A 17,447-nucleotide genomic window follows, 5' to 3' on the forward strand; every position below is an offset into this window, starting at 1 on the left:
TAGCATTTGCCTTGTATATCAAGGTGCACCTATGTTGGGTGTATATATATTCACAATTGTTATGTCTTCTTGGGTTTTTTTTTCTGTAGTTGATTTCTAGTCTCATAGTGTGGTGATCAGAAAAGATGCTTTATATGATTTCAATTTTCTTAAATTTACAGAGAGTTGTTTTGTGGCCTAATATGAGTTATGTAAATTAGTCAAATTCATAAAATCAGAGACAAGCATGGTGTTTACCAGAGGTTGGGGAGAGGAGGAAATGGAGAGTTACTAATCAAGAAGCATAAAGTTTAAGTTAAGATTAATTAGCTTGAAATCTGCTGTATGACATTGTACCTATGGTCAACACTGTATCATATCCTTACAGTTTGTTGAGACGATAGCTCTCATGTTAAATGTTCTTACTACAATAAAATAAAAACTAATAAGAAAAAAGAGATAAGATGCATATTACTAAGATCAAGAATGAAAAAGGAGGAGAGATACTATCGATCTGGCAAACACCATAAAGATATTAATAGAATACTTTGAATAGGTCAGCAAAAATAAATTTACATGAAAAAGACCAATTACGCTGAATCTGAAACAGGTGATTTTAATAGCTGTGTAACTATTAAGGCAATTCAAATTTTAATTTTAAAAATTCCCTCAAAAAAAAAAACATATCTGCAGATCCAGGTAGTTCACTGGAGAACCTGAACAAATGTTTAAAGAAGATTTAATACCAATAATATCCTATTTTTCCCCCCCAAATGGTAACACTTCAAACTCAGTTTTAAAGTTAGTTTTACCTTAATATCAAAAACAGATAAAGTACAAAAAAGATAAATATAGATCAGTATCCATCATGAATATAGATGGAAAAAATTATTATTATCAAATAGAATTTGGCAGTATATTAAAAAGAATTTTCCAGGATGACAAATTTGTGTCATAACCTTACATAAGGGTATACAATGCCTTATCAGTATTCAGAAATCGATCAATATAATATACCATATTAATGGGAAAAACAAAAAAAGTACATGATTTATGTAATGGAGAAAAATGTAAAATTCAACAATCATCCAGATTAAAAACACTTGGAAAACTAGGAATAGAGGGAGCTTATTAAACTTGATAAAGAGTATCTACAAAATGAATTACATCTAACATACCTATTGATTTCACTTAGGGCGGTAAGTAAACAGGACCATTCATGAGTATATGTACTCTAGAAATGTAGTTCTATAAAATACAGAATTTTTTATGGAAAAGAGACTATTGTGAGATTATGAAATCTGATTTATTTTCATGGGCCATACTGATGGATACAATTTAAAAATTAATATAGATCAAGAAAATTATCTCTCTTCTTACTTTCCAGTCCCTTAAGAGTGCTTTCCAGGATCACCTTCCATACAATTACAAGTAAGAATCATTGCTCTTGTCATTACACATTTAACTCTTCTCTATTTATAAAACAGTGCTACAATAAAATTTATATTTTGGTAGCCAAAATATTAGTGAATCTGGTGTAACAATGTGTGTGATATTTTTAGTCTTCAAATTATAGTGAAGTTATATTTGCACATTAATTAGATACCTAATTTTTATCATTAAGAACATAGTGTTTTCTCTGGGCTGAACTTTCTAATACCATTACTAAGATTTCTTTCTTGGGGAAAAAATTGAAACCTATTTTTCTCGAAGTTCTAACCCTGATGGAAAATCAGCTTACAAAGACAGTAACAATAATGTTGGGAAATTTTCTCATCAGGGAGACCCAGAGGGGGAGAAAACCATCCTTCTAGCTATTGGCAGATTGGGTTAAGCAATGGACCATGATACAGAATAATTACCTCCTACTGTGCACTAAGAGTGTGGCTCAGGAATTAGCACACACTGGAAATTCCCAGTGAGTCTATGAGATGTCAGGGGAAAACTTAATAAGGAGCAAATTTCCTAAATGGGTATGTGTCTGTTGTATAGTATACAAATGCCAGTACATTTTGCACAAGGTTGTTACTGGCTTTTGTCTCTGTTCTGTGTGATATTTGCCAGTTGCAAACCCAACTGGCATATTTAATGACCTTTGTCCTGGGTGGGAAGTGGAAGTTTTTGTGCTCTCAACTTATCTTTGGTTTGGACCCTGTTTTTGATGCTATTCGTGTCCTGTGTCTCTGTTGTCAACATTCACCTCAACATGAGAAAAGCTGCTTACTACAAACATTTGCTTCTCTCTGTTTTGTTGTTTTTTTTCCCTGACCAAGCTGCACGACTTATGGGATCTTAGTTCCTTGAACAGGGATCAAACCCAAGCCCTCAGCAGTGAAGCTGAGGACTCCTAACCAGTGGACCACCAGGAAATTCCCATTTGCTACTCTCCTAATGAGGATTTTGTTTGAAGCTAGTTCAGTCTCTGTAGTGGGCAGACCACAGTGCTCAAGAAAGTTAGTGTGCCCAGGAAGCAACTCTCAGTTCCATGGCCTGAGCTTCCATTGCTTGTGTGCAGTAGTTACTACCATATTAACAGACTGCTTGTGGCTTCTTCCCTTCCTTATCTCACTTCCCTAGGCCCTAAAATGTTTCTCCAGATCAACTTCCAAATAATATACTTGTCTCAAGTTCTGCTCCCATGGTGAATCCATGGCAACACAGGCTTCCACTGAGGATTTTCCAGACCCCATAATTGAGAAGGAACATATCCCTAGCCTTCGAGATCCATAGTCAATCATCAGATCAGATCAGATCAGATCAGTCACTCAGTCGTGTCTGACTCTTTGCGACCCCATGAATCGCAGCACGCCAGGCCTCCCTGTCCATCACCAACTCCCGGAGTTCACTCAGACTCACGTCCATCGAGTCAGTGATGCCATTCAGCCATCTCATCCTCTGTCGTCCCCTTCTCCTCTTGCCCCCAATCCCTCCCAGCATCATATACCCTATTTATGGAAACATTTGAAAGGGAGACATTTTGCCTGCTTTGGCCTGCTGATAACATGGATCTCAAATCTTGTTAGATGCTTTATACATTTATTATGTAGGTGAACCCAGGTGTCTTAAAGCACTACTTTTAGGAATCTTTTTCTTGGCCCTTCTCTCTGTGCTCTGAGTCACTACTCCATCTGATTTATCAGTGTAGACTCAGAAAAAAGGCAAGATCTTTATCAACCAACACTTCTTAAGCCTTGGAGGTAACCCTTGAATGCCTTATCTTGAGAAGCTGGGAGCAAGATATTCTTGGATCTTGATGAGCCAAGAACAAAGGAAGCAGTGCTTAGGGATGGTGATAATCCCAATGTTTTGATTCATCTGGCTTTGCTGACACACCCCTTCCTCTTCATTCATCACCATTGCTACTCAGGCTCTCAGGTTTGGGTTGGTGCTTTGAGGGGAAAATTCTGTGGATGCTTTTTTAGTGATTATGCATTTTATCGTCTTCAAAGAGAAGTCTCCAGCACCCTTTGGTGGGCAGGCAGTTAGCTGGAGGCAAAGTTGTGAAAGTGAATACATTTTTGTTATAGTCCATTAGCTCCCTCCTCATGTCTTTGACAGCTATGATTCTCTCATTCAAGCACACCTTTCTCTCTAGTTTACCTACTTTCAGGAAATATCCTGACTTCACTTATTTATAACTTAGTTACATTAACTATTCAAAGACAAGAGTTCTTTCTAATTCTGGAATGGAAAGTTTTATATCTCATTAAAGAAATTTTGGACACAAATAATAAGAAATGGCTTGAAGGGATGTAGAATCTTACACTTAGAAAATATTAATCCACTGTTGTCTCTTTACCAACCATTTCTAGAGTTGCCCACAATCATTTCTGAGTAAAATTTATATTTTCACATGTTAAAAAAATTCCAATTTTTGTTCAAAGAATCAACCATTATCTAGTTATGTGGTAAACAGTATCTATTAATTGTACCATCAAAGATAAATTGAGACAATATGTGCTATTATACCTTTAAAATCTGCCACCTGATCCCTTGTAGTCCTATTTGCCTCATTCTAGAGGAGGATCTGTAAGTAGTTGATTTTTTTTTTTCCATGCTCTGTTTAAGAGCAAAGCAACCTTTCCCAGAAGGCTTCTAGCAGGTTTCCCCCTCAGTTCTACTATGCAGAACTCATTAATACAGTATACCTCCAACCAATTTCTGGCAGCTACAATGAGTCCAGTATGACAGTTTAGGCTAATTAGTATTCATTTAATAAATATTGGCACAAAATTAGGATTCTGCTAACACAAAAGAAAGGGCATTCGAATGCTCAGTAGGCAATCAACTGAGTCAAATACCCTGTTTAAATAGATGGAAAGAAGAAAGGGAGGGTGGGAGAAAGGAGAGAGAAAGAGAGGGAGAGAGATATGAAGGAAGGAAAGGATAGAAGGAAGAAAGAAAGGAAGGGGAGTGAGAAGGAGGGAAGAAGGATAAAGAGAAAGAAGGATGTGTGTTTCTAATAATTAATGACAAAAATCAGAGGTGATCCTTAATAGGGAATAAATGACTCTGATTTAAAATTTTATAATTTCACAAAATATATGGATTAAAATAGACCTAAACTTGGTTCACCACATTGGTTCTCAAACGTCACTGACCATTTGTATCTCCTATGAAGGTTGTGGAAATTAAGTTTGGCTATAGATATTCTGAATCAAAAGCCCCAGGAGTGGGCCCCAGGTATCTGTATTTTTAAGTTTCCTTGGAGGTTCTGCTGATCTGACAAGTTTGAACACTATTGGCATATTCCATCCCTTTCCCAGGCGTTAGTGGTAAAGAACCCACCTGCCAATGCAGGAGACATAAGAGACATGGGTTTGAAACCTGTGTCTGGAAGGTCCCCTGGAGGAGGGCATGACAACTCACTCCAGTATTCTTGCCTGGAGAATCCCCATGAACAGAGGAGCCTGGTGGGCTACGGTCCATAGGCATGCAAAGAGTTGGACACGACTGAAGCGACTTAGCATGCACGCATTCCATTCTCTACCTCTTTTCAAAGTGAAAATGTGTGAGAATGTGAGTGGCCTATGCTTCTTTAGAATATAGAAACAAAATATATGAGAACATTAAAAGTAGGGAAATATAGTTCTAATTTTTGAACTAAAAATAAGTATTTGTATAAGCCTGCAAAATATTATGATGTGAAATTAACTAACTTTATGATATAAACTCAGTACATCTTATATGATAAAGAAGTAAGAAAGTAGTCAAAGATACCTACATCTATATCTACACACAGACACACAAATGTATTCATAGCATAATAAGGATGAAATACTCATGATAATTACTGTCCTCATTTCTTTAATGGGTCACATTGTAATAGCTGGTATTTATAATGACCTTCCGCCACCACCCCTATGTATTCCCTTTGCCCTCAGCTGGTCATGGTTCTTTACCTGGTGGGGTGACCAAAATCTTCATTTCTGAAGAGTCTGGACCATTAGTATTCCTACCTGCATTAGTTTGTTGTAATATTCAGTAAACTTTAATTGTGGAGAGTGGTCATACTATTAATAAGAGCTACCTGAAGGGATCTCCTATATTACAGACATACTCTTCTTTACCTCCATTGTGGGCTAGCAGTCTAATTTTCCCTTGGCAGTCAGGATCACTCACCCCAGCTGGCACCATAACCCCCTTCTTTGCCTATTGATTCAGAGGCCTGAGGACTCCAAAGTAGCCAGGTTGAAGCCTTAACTTCCAGTTCAATGGAATCATTGTTCTGTATCCCGGTGGAATAATTTCTCCCTCTGGATCTAAGACCTCTAGGCCAGTAGAGAATAAAGTCATTGGAACAGTAAGCAAAATTTTGCTAGTGGATTATTGTTGATAATAGTGAGTGGTACCACTTCCATTTCTACCCACTGATTCCTGGATTCCTGAATCCTGGCTTTTGGAAAAAAACAGCAGTATATATTGGATACTGATTCAGAGCATATATAGCCTTCTGGAGAACCATGCCCCAGCCCTGCAAGGCATTGCTACCAAGCAGCACTGTAATTGATTATTCAAGAGGCCCTTTCACCATGCTATGGTGGCAGATAAGTCAGTGATAATACCAGTGAATTCCATGAGCATGAGCCTGTTGCCACAGTTTTGCTCTGAAAGGAATTCTTTGGTCAAAGGGAATGCTATGTGGAAGGCCATGAAACCATGAAAGTGGATAATGATTTCTGCCAGTCCACTGATGGTAGTTTTTGCATAAGCATTGCATGTAAGAAAGATGTCTTTATCCAGAGTGAGTATATATTCCAATAAGAATAAAGTGTCATTCCTGCCATGGTGGAAGTAGTCCAATATAATCAGCCTGCCACCAGATTATCTTGGAGAATTGTGTCCTATATGGGACTCTGTGTTGGTCTCTGCTGCTGGCAGATTAGACGTTTATTGGTGACTGTAGTCAGGTTGGACTTGGTGAGTGGAGGTCCATGTTGCTGAGCCCATGCATAACCTTAATCCCTGCTACCATGGCCACTTTGCTCATTAGTGCCCTGGGAGATGACAGGGTGACTGGATAAAGAAGCTGACTGGTAGCCACAGAACAAGTCGTCCTGTCAACTTGATAATTACAATTCTTCTCTGCTGAGGTCATCCTTAGGTGAGCACTCACATAGGACACAGATATCTTCATGTTTTTTGCCTACTCAATGAGGTCTATCTACATAGATTTCCAATCATGTTTCTTTCAAGTCCGTGACTATCCATCCAAGTCATGGGCCACAGTCCATGAATCAGTATATAAACATGTACCTGGCTATTTCTCCTTCTAGGCAAAGTGACAAGAAAATCCATAAATACACCCACAGATACAACCAGTTGATTTTTGTCAAGGGAGCAAAGGTAATCTAAAGGAAAAGGGGTAGTCTTTTGGACAAATGATGTGGCAACAACTAGACATCTACATGCATAGTAGTCAGTCTAAATAATGGCCTTACACCTTTCACTAAAATAAACTCAAAATGGATCATAAACTTACATGAAAGATGAATAACTATAATATTTCTAAACGATGGTATAGAAAATCTGTGTGACCTTCAGTTTGGCAAAACATTTTAGCAACACCATCAGAATCATGATCCATGAAAGAAAAAAATGATTAGTGGACTTAATTAAAATTAAAACTGTATGCTCTATTGAAGGAAAATATACTCCAATTAAAATTCAAAGTGCCAAAAAGAAAAAAAAAAAAAACAGACTTATGCTCTGAGAAAGGCACTTAAAAGCGAATGAAAAAGAATCACATACTAGGAGAAAACACTTGCCAAACATATATCTGATAAAGGACTGAACAATAAGGAAACAAGTTACTTAACTATTTCATATTTAAGTACAATTTGTTGTTGTTCAGTCACTTAGTCACGTCTGACTTTGCAACCCCATGGACTGTAGCATGCCAGGCTTCCCTGTCCCTCACCATCTTGAGGAGCTTGCTCAAACTCCTGTCCACTGAGTCAGTGATGCCATCCAACCATCTTGTCCTCTGTCATCCTCTTCTCCTACATTCAATCTTTCTCAGCATCAGGGTCTTTTCTAATGAGTCAGCTCTTCACGTCAGGTGGCCAAAGTATTGGAGTTCCAGCTTCAGCATTAGTTCTTCCAATGAATATTCAAAGTTAATTTCTTTTAGGATTGATCTACTTGCAGTCCACGGGACTCTCAAGAGTCTTCTCCAGCACCACAGTTTGAAGGTATAATTCTTTGGTGTTCAGCATTTTTTATTGTTCAGCTCCCATAACCATACATGACTACTAGAAAAACCATAGCTTTGACTATAGACCTTTGTTGGCAAAGCGATGTGTCTGCTTTTTAATATGCTGTCTAGTTTTGTCATAGCTTTTCTTCTAAGGAGCAAGCATCTTTTAATTTCATGGCTGCAGTCACTGCAGTGATTTTGGAGCTCAAGAAAATGCAGTTTGTCACCGTTTCCATTTTTTTCCCCATCTATTTTCCATGTAGTGATGGGACCAGATGCCATGATTTTAGATTTTTGAATGTTAAGTTTTAATCCAGCTTTTTCATTCTCTTCTTTTTCACCTTCATCAAGAAGCTCTTTAATTCTTCTTCACTCTCTACCATTCGGTTGTTGTCATCTGCATATCTGAGGTTGTTGATATTTCTCCCAGCAACCTTGATTCCAGCTTGTGCTTCATCCAGCCTGACATTTTGCATGATGTACTCTGCGTAGAAGTTAAATAAGCAGGGTGACAATAGCCTTAACATACTCCTTTCCTAATTTTGAACCAGTCCGTTTTTCCATGTCTGGCTCTAACTGTTGCTTCTTGACCTGCATACAGGTTTTGCAGGAGTCAGGTAAGGTGGTCTGGTATTCCCATCTCTTTAAGGATTTTTCACAGTTTGTTATGATCCACACAGTCAAAGGCTTTAGCGTAGTCAATGAAGCAGAAGTAGTTGTTTGTCTGGAATGCTCTTGTTTTTTCTATGATCCAATGGATGTTGGCAATTATAAATGGTGTTTTTATATTAACCTAGGATTGTCCATTACTATAATAAAGAAATGCAATCAATGTTTATATATTGCTTTTGTACTTTGTCTCCTTGCTAAAGTCACTAATTAGTTCCATAGCTTGTTTATAGATTACTTTGGATTTTCTACATAATGGTTATATCATCTAAAAATTCAGTTTTATTTATTTTTTGTATCTGAATGCCTTTTTCTTTCTTTCCCTTGCCTCACTGCATTGACCAGAACCTATAGGACAGTGTTGATTAGAATTGGTGAAGGTGCACATCTTTGCCTTGTTCAGTATGATGGCAGCTGTTACATTTTGTGTAGATGGTCCTTATTAGACTGAGGAAGTTCCTTCTGTTTTACTCAAGGATACTATAACAAAGTATCATGTATTTGGTGACTTACAAGCAGCAGAAATTTATTTCTCGCAGTTCTAGAGACTGGAAATCTGAGATCAGAGTACAGCATGAGTTTCTGGTGAGAGCTCTCTTGCATGTTGCAGATGCTTACTCCTGCCGTATTCTCACATAGAAGAAAGAAGGAAAGAGAATTCTCTGTGTTTCTCTTTATAAAAGCACTAATCCCATTTATGGGACTTCTTAGATGGCACTAGTGGTAAAGAATCTACCTGCCAATGCAGGAGACCCAAGAGACACGGGTTCAATGCCTAGGTTAGGAAAATTCCCTGGAGGAGGAAATGGAAACCCACTCCAGTATTCTTGCCTGAAGTCCCATGGACAGAGGAGCCTGGTGGGCTACAGTCCATGGGGTCTCAAAGAGTCAGACATGACTGAGCGACTGAGGACACATAATCCTATTCATAACCATTCCACCTTCATGGCCTACTTAATTTCCAAAGACCCCCACCTCCTAATACCATCACATTGAGGGTTAGGATTTCAACATATGAATTTGGGGAGAACACACACATTTAGTCACTGCAACTTCCATTCCTAGTACTAAGTTTTCATCAAACATAGATGTTGAATTTTTCAAGAGTTTTTCTTCATCTATTCAAATAATTATTTTTATTTTTAGTCTGTGAATATGATCAGCTATATTGACTAATTCTTGAATTTTGAATTGGTCTTGAAGTCATAGTATGAACAGCAAATTGCTCTAATGCATTATCATTTTTAGATATTGGTGAATTTGATTTTTTTTAATTTTGATAGAAATTGGCTTGTGCTTTTCTTTATCTGTAATGTATTTGTCTGGTTTTGATATGAGTAATGCAGACCTCATTGGATGACTTTTTGTGTATTCACTTACCTTCTATTTTCTGCAAGAATTCATGTAGATTTAATATAGTTTCTTCCTGAAACATTTGCTGAAATTTGCCATTGAAACCATCTATTCCTGCAGTTCAATTTGCACAAATAATTTTAACTATGAATTTTGTTTATTTAATAGAGTGCTATTCAGGTTCTATATTTCTTGAGTTGCCTTTGATAGTGTCTGTCTTTCAGGGGATTTGCCCATTATCAACCAAGTTGCCAAATGTTTTGGCATAAAGTTGTTCCTAATGTTCATAGGTCAACATTCAGAAAACTAAGATCATGGCATCTGGTCCCATCACTTCATGGCAAATAGATGGGGAAACAATGAACACAGTGGCTGACTTTATTTTTCTGGGCTCCAAAATCACTGCAGATGGTGATTGTAGCCATGAAATTAAAAGATGCTTGCTCCTTGGAAGGAAAGTTATGACCAACCTAGATAGCATATTAAAAAGCAGAGACATTACTTTGCCAACAAAGGTCCGTCTAGTTAAGGCTATGGTTTTTCCAGTAGTCATGTATGGATGTGAAAGTTGTACTATAAAGAAAGCTGAGAGCCGAAGAATTGATGCTTTTGAACTGTGGTGTTGGAGAAGACTCTTGAGAGTCCCTTGGACTGCAAGGAGATCCAACCAGTCCATCCTAAAGGAGATCAGCCCTGGGTGTTCATTGGAAGGACTGATGTTGAAGCTGAAACTCCAATACTTTGGCCACCTGATGCGAAGAGCTGACTCATTTGAAAAGACCCTGATGCTGGGAAAGATTGAGGGCAGGAGGCAAAGGGGATGACAGAGGATGAGATGGTTGGATGGTATTGCTAACTCAATGGACATGAAAGTTTGGGTGGACCCTGGGAGTTGGTAATGGACAGGGAGGCCTGGTGTGCTGCGGTTCATGGGGTCGCAAAGAGTCAGACACAACTGAGCGACTGAACTAAACTGAACTGATTACCAGTTAAATGATTGTTGAATGTATAGTGATGTTAACTATCAATTCCTAACATAAGTAATTTATACCTTGATTTTTATTTCTGTTCACACTGGTTAAAACATTAATTTTATTCATCTTCTCAAATAATTAGCTTTTGCTTTCATTGATTTTCTCTCTATGTTTCATTTATTTTTAATCTGAGTAATTTCATTTCCTCTAGTTACTTTGAATTTATTTGTTCTTTATTTTCTAGCTTTAAAGTTGGGAGAGGTGATTGATTGGAGACCATTGGTCTTTCAAAGGTAGGCATTTAATGTTGTAAACTTTCCTCTAAGTTCTGCTTTAGCTTCTTGGATATGTGAATTTGTAATTTTCTTCAAATTTGCAAAAATTAAACTTCTTAAAGATGTTATACTTCTCACTGATGATTTGTTAATTTTTTTCCAGTTTTTTCTTTTGTGTTCCATTTTGGATAGTTTCCATTGTTAGATCATAAAGTTCACTAATAGTTTCTTCTGTAATATCTAATGTGCTATTATTCCCATACAGTATGGGAATCCCATCTTATACATAGTCATCTTTACATCTAGGCATTCACTTTTAGTCTTTTATGTTTTTCCATATCTATACTTAAGATACTCAGTATTTCCTCCGGCTTCTTGGATATACATAATGCAATTATAATAATTTTTATAATATTTCTGTCTACTAATTCTGTTATCTATGTCAATTCTGAGTGTGTTTCTTTATTTTAAATAATTAAACAGTTATTCTTCTCATTGAGGGTTGTATTTTCCACGTTCTTTGCATGTCTGGTCATTTTCTTTATTCCATGCCAACATTGTGCCTTTTACCTGGTTAGATATTAGATACATTTGTGTATTTTTATTCCTAAACTCTTTGATTCTTTATCCCGAATACAGTTAAAAGTACTTGAAAACCAACCTTCATAGGCATTAATTTTCAGGTTTGTTGAGACAGACCAGATGAGTGTTTTGTTGTTGTCCATTTACTAAGTCATCTCTGACTCTTTGTGACCCCAGGGATTGCAGCACACCAGGCTTCCCTGACCTTCATCTCCAGGAGCTTGCTCAAACTCATGTCCATTGAATTGGTGATTCCATCCAACCACCTCATCCTCTGTCATCCCCTTTTCCTCCTGCCTTCAGTCTTTACCAGCATCAGGGTCTTTTCCAGTGAATCGGCTCTTCACATCAGGTGGCCAAAGGATTGGAGTTTCAGCTTCAGCATCAGTCCTTTTAGTGAATATTCAGGGTTGATTTTCTTTAGGATTGACTAGTTTGATCTCCTTGCTGTCCTAGGGACTCGCAAGGTCTTCTCCAGCACCACAATTTGAAAGCATCAGTTCTTTGGTGCTCAGCCTTCTTTATGGTCCAACTCTCACATCCATATATGACTACTGGAAAAACCATAGCTATGACTGTACAGACCTTTGTTGACAAAGTGATGTGTCTGCTTTTTAATATGCTATCTAGGTTTGTCATAGCTTTCCTTCCAAGAAGCAAGCGTCTTTTAATTTCATGGCTGCGGTCACCATCTGCAGTGATTTTGGAGCCCAAGAAAATAAAAGTCTGTCACTGTTTCCATTGTTTCCCTATCTATTTGCTATGAAGTGATGGGACTGAATGCTGATCTTAGATTTTTGAATGTTGAGTTTTAAGCCAGCTTTTTCACTCTCTTCTTTTTCACCTTCATCAAGAGGCTCTTTAATTCTTCTTCACTCTCTACCATTCGGTTGTTGTCATCTGCATATCTGATGTCGTTGATATTTCTCTCAGCAACCTTGATTCCAGCTTGTGATTCATCTACCCTGGCATTTCACATGATGTACTCTGCATAAAAGTTAAATAAGCAGGGTGACAGTATACAGCCTTGACGTACTCCTTTCCCAATTTTAAACCGGTCTGTTGATCCATGTCCGGTCCTAACTGTTGCTTCTTGACCTGCATACAGGTTTTGCAGGAGGAAGGTAAGGTCCTCTGGTATTCCCATCTCTTTAAGAATTTTCCACAGTTTTTTGAGATCCACACGGTCAAAGGCTTTAGTAGCATGATCTGTTTGCTGAATTGGTTTTATTATTGCCCAAAGGGTTTGCAGTCTTGCTGTTCCTTCTCTGTCATGTTGGTTTAAAGAACAGATTTCATGGGAAACTAACTATATAACCTAATCAAAGAAGAGTGACCCTGTGTTATTGCCTAATAGCAAAAGTAAGACTAGAAAGTCTGGGGCCAGGCCATTTCCAGTCTTTGATTCAATTTTTCACTAATATCCATCCGAAGCTGGACAGCAGTATAATCTTGTACTGTACATTTCTAGAATGGAAAGGAATGATGTTCCTTGGTAGTTTGGGCTCTCTGGCTAAGAGCATAGAGGATCAGAAAGTTATATCAAAGCCATATGGTTAATGGACATTAGGAACCTGTTGGGATTTCCTATTCAGTAAGTGGGATTTACTTAACATCCTTCATCAATGCACTTTACTGCTGAGGTTCACAAGTACCCTGTGGAGAACATTCTGTCAAAGCTGACACTTTGGAGAGCATGACTTCAAACAGATGGGAGTAGTGCTGGGCTCATATGTTGGTTATTACATTTCCTAGTTTTAATTATATCACTGAACACATTAGGTGAATGGTATAAAGCTGTACAGAGACCAGAGAAAATAAACAAAAATGCTTTCACAAGTTCCTGGCAACATATTTTACTATGCATTGAGATTTTAAGAGGCTCTTGAAGGCAGTTTGCATTTTCAGGTGTGCAGGTTTAGGCAGTTGGTGTTACATTCATCACTGCTGATGAGAACAAGATACCCTCACTGCATGTGATCTCATTTCTTGTGACACCGTGTTTGTAGGCATGACAGGAGCCCTTCCCAGAGAGAGGGCAGAGGTTAACAGTCCAATCCAAGTCCTCACAGAGAAACTCTTATCAAGAGAAAAAACACTTAGAACTAAACAGTGTGGGCAGAGCATGGTGGACAGAACATTGTTTCTATTTGTTTCAGCAGAATACTAACTGATACAAATGAACAGATTATGAAAGATTCATACTGTTATTTTTAAATATGTATCCTTAAGTAGAATGGGATATTTAGCTAAATCAGATGATCCATCAGATTAACAATTCTCACTTTACCAAAAGCATTTTAACTAAACTTGGCTCATCAATTCATTTCATATAATGTTGCTTTGATATTTCTGGAGACAGTTCCTTTAGGAACTAGCATAATATTTTAGCATATTATTCTAGAGTAAAAAAAAAAAACTGTTTTAGATTTTGGTTCTGTCATTTATGAACAGTGTGACTTTGGGCCTCACTTCCCTTATATGCAATATGGGGGTAAAAATAGTACCTCCCTCATAAGTTTCTTCTGAGCATTCAGTGTTGTCTATAAACTGATATTATTTTAAATCTGATTAATATATTCATCACTCCCCCTCATTGAACTACACTCCATGTAGAATTACTCAGATTATTTTACTTTTCTTGACTTTAGCCTTTGAGTTGCTAGTGAATTGTGTGTGTTCTTTTTACATTATATAATTTCAATATCATAAGTTTCAGTCTTCCAATCAGATATATTTGATATTAGACAGAGATTAGTGTAGTCAATATAAATTCTTTAAAAACGTATCTATTACATATTGAGAATAATTTTAGTCACAGTAGATAGGGATGGACAAATAAGATGTTAATGTCTCATCCCAACAATCCTAGAATATACTGAGAAAGATGGGAATATATGAGGTAAACAGACGTACGGAGTGAGGAGGTCCTTTAGGGAAGAACTTGTAGATGCCTTTACATAGAGAAGGTGAGGTCTGAACTGAGTATAGCAATCCATGATACTGTGTGAAGGCATGGAGGTTTGAAAGAACTTAAAGTAGAATGAGGCTTACCGAGCAAATGATATGTGAGGGCGTGTAAATGAGTTGAGACACGAGAAGTAGGGCCAAATCACAATATCTTGAATATGTATTAAAAAAACATTCACCGTTGTCAGTCTTCATGAGTATGAACAATAATTATCCATGACAGTAAACTGAGTATTCAATGGCAGAAACATAAAAATACACTAAAAAGAGGAATACTGTCTTCGAAGTACCTTGTATGTGCCAGTCTTAAGGTTAAGGAATTTTAACATATAACAACCGAGTATTTGGCAAATCCCATTCTCATCCACACTGCCGTGGGTCAAGTCCCATGAAAGGCTCTGGGAGAAACATTGGCAGAGGACTCTGTCTGTCGGCTGCTGTCGCTGCTGCGGCTGTGGGAGCCGTTTAAGCTTATTGGTTCTGGCGCAGTAGAGCCAGCACCAGGTGAAGATAACAGCTTTTATGTCCCTGTGGTTATTGGCAGTGAGTAAGTCATTTAACCTTTCTGTGTGTGTTTCCACTGCAAAACATGAAGAAATGAACCAGGTGACATCTGATGTTGCTTCTTGCAAAAGAAAAAAAAAATTATCATCCATACAAGTTGTACTAAAAGAACAGAGAAACTCAAAGGATAGACTCATTTATTTATTGAGCTAAATGAACAATACTTAGTCTGTGCTTCTATGGGAACTGGAATCTTAAGCATGTACAAGGAATGAATAGCCCTGCTGGAGAGACAGATAAAAATAGATTGCTCTCCACACGCTCATCAGGATAATGGCAGAGAGTGAAGTAAAGCCCTCAGAGCGGTCCCCAAGTTATAACTGAGTGTGTGTGTGTGTGCATGGGTGCTCAATCGTGTCCGACTCTGCGACCTCATGGACTGTAGCCCACCAGGCTCCTCTGTCCATGGGATTTCCCACGCAAGAATACTGGAGTGGGTTGCCATTTCCTCCTGCAGGGGATCTTCCCATTGCAGGGATCAAACCCCATGTCTGTTATGTCTCCTGCATTGACAGATGAGTTCTTTACCACTAGTGCCACCTGGGAAGCTCATAACTGAGTGTATAGTATAGGAAATCAGTGAAGACTTCAGAGAAGAAGCTATATCTAAGTTGAGAACAAAACACATGTTCTAAGTAATGGGCAAGACAGCAAAAAAAAATTCATTCATCTGTTTCCCTGGGTAAACTATTCATGCCTTATGTGTCCCTGTGATTCTAGTGCCCTTAGGGGTCTAGACTAAGGATCATTTGTTTGGCACCCATAATAAATGAGCCTATTCTTTGAGTTTCTGTCTGGTTTTAGGCATTCCAGCAGGGGCACCAGCAGGTGCAAACATGAATGGTTAGAGAATCAAGAGTGTGCAGGGAACCTTGGGGTGCTGGGTAGGGCTGGAGTAGAGGGAACAATGGGGTTCTGTGACATAAAACTGAGTCTGTGGTATCAGGGGCCAGCTCATGAAAGACCGTGTAAGTGATACTCAAGAGATGAGTTTATTCCAAAAGTCATGGGGAGGCCAAGGAAGGATTCTTCAGCATGAAGTCACATGACCAGATTTCCATTTTAGAAGGCTGTCTCTTTAACAGTGAAGGGAATAGACAATGAAGGGATGAAGAATGAGTGTCCGCATGTGTAGAACTTAAGATCAAAATTGATGAGATCCAGTGCCAAGAAAATAACAGAGAAGACAGAAAAGAAAAATGAAAGAAATGCATTTCAGTTCACGTTTGAGAGCAGTTACAAGGTAGAGTTGTCTAGGTGTGATGTCTGCTTGGATGCAGGAAAAAGACCAAAGAGGAGAAAGTTCTACCCCCTAATTTCTGATTTTGGCACTGGCAAAATGATGAGGCCATTTGAGGAGATGATGAATCTAGTTCAGTTTTTTTTTTCCCAGGGTGTGAACCTTGTACCCTGTCACAGAGGAAGAAGGATGCCAAGAATTAGGGTGGATTAGTTGATATCAAGCAACAGATTAATGTGAGTACAGCAAGGTCTCAGAGGATGGTAGTGAAAAGGACAGATCATTCATGCAAGAAATCTGAGTATGAAGTGATGAAAATATTTTAAAAACCACGAGGAAACAATTATGTAGAACATGAGACTGAAGAAGCTTGTTGCAGTTGCTTTTGTTCTGTTTTTAATGTGTAAAGGATAACTAGAAAGCTGATTGAGGGTAAAGAAAAGTAATGAACTAAAATACTTGAAGAAACAAAGAAGTGAATCCAAAGCATCGGTTGCTTCAAACAACTTAAAAATGAATAGAGCTATGTTGTGTGTCTATAACTGACATAGAAGCTAAACTTGAAAACCTGACTTGATAAGTGATACAAGAAAGTCTTGGCCTTTGACTAAGAAACCCCTAAGGGCTCCCACATATTCTCTTAGTCCCTGTGCAGTCAAACCCGAGGCATACACACACACACACACACGTGATAATTTATTTATAATATATTTATAATGATTATTTAAATATATTTATATAATACTTTCATAGAAATTATTGACATTGACATAATTTTGTAATTATGATATAAGTTGAAATAAGAAAACCATCAGCAGTTACCAAGTCTGAGTTATTCATGGTAAATTTAATAGTGATATGGGTGCAAAAGCTGGGGGCTGTATGTTCACTATTTGGTGAACATAGTGAACATATCTCTCTTCTGCCAGCTCTGAAAGTGCCTAAGTAACTCTTAAACTTAATCTGTGTCTCTCTTACCCTTATCTGTTCTCAATTTCATTGGGGAAACTGAAAGAGCTTCTTTGACCCTATTAGACTACTTAAAGATTTTTGAATATTAAACAATATACTTTCTTTTCCATTGCAAGTCATTGTTACATTGTCTTATCTTTTCTTATCTTTTTTGTTTTTTAATCACAGTT

Source organism: Bubalus bubalis, chromosome X (genome assembly GCF_019923935.1).
Source record: "Bubalus bubalis isolate 160015118507 breed Murrah chromosome X, NDDB_SH_1, whole genome shotgun sequence".
In the NCBI taxonomy this organism is placed as follows: Eukaryota; Metazoa; Chordata; class Mammalia; order Artiodactyla; family Bovidae; genus Bubalus; species Bubalus bubalis.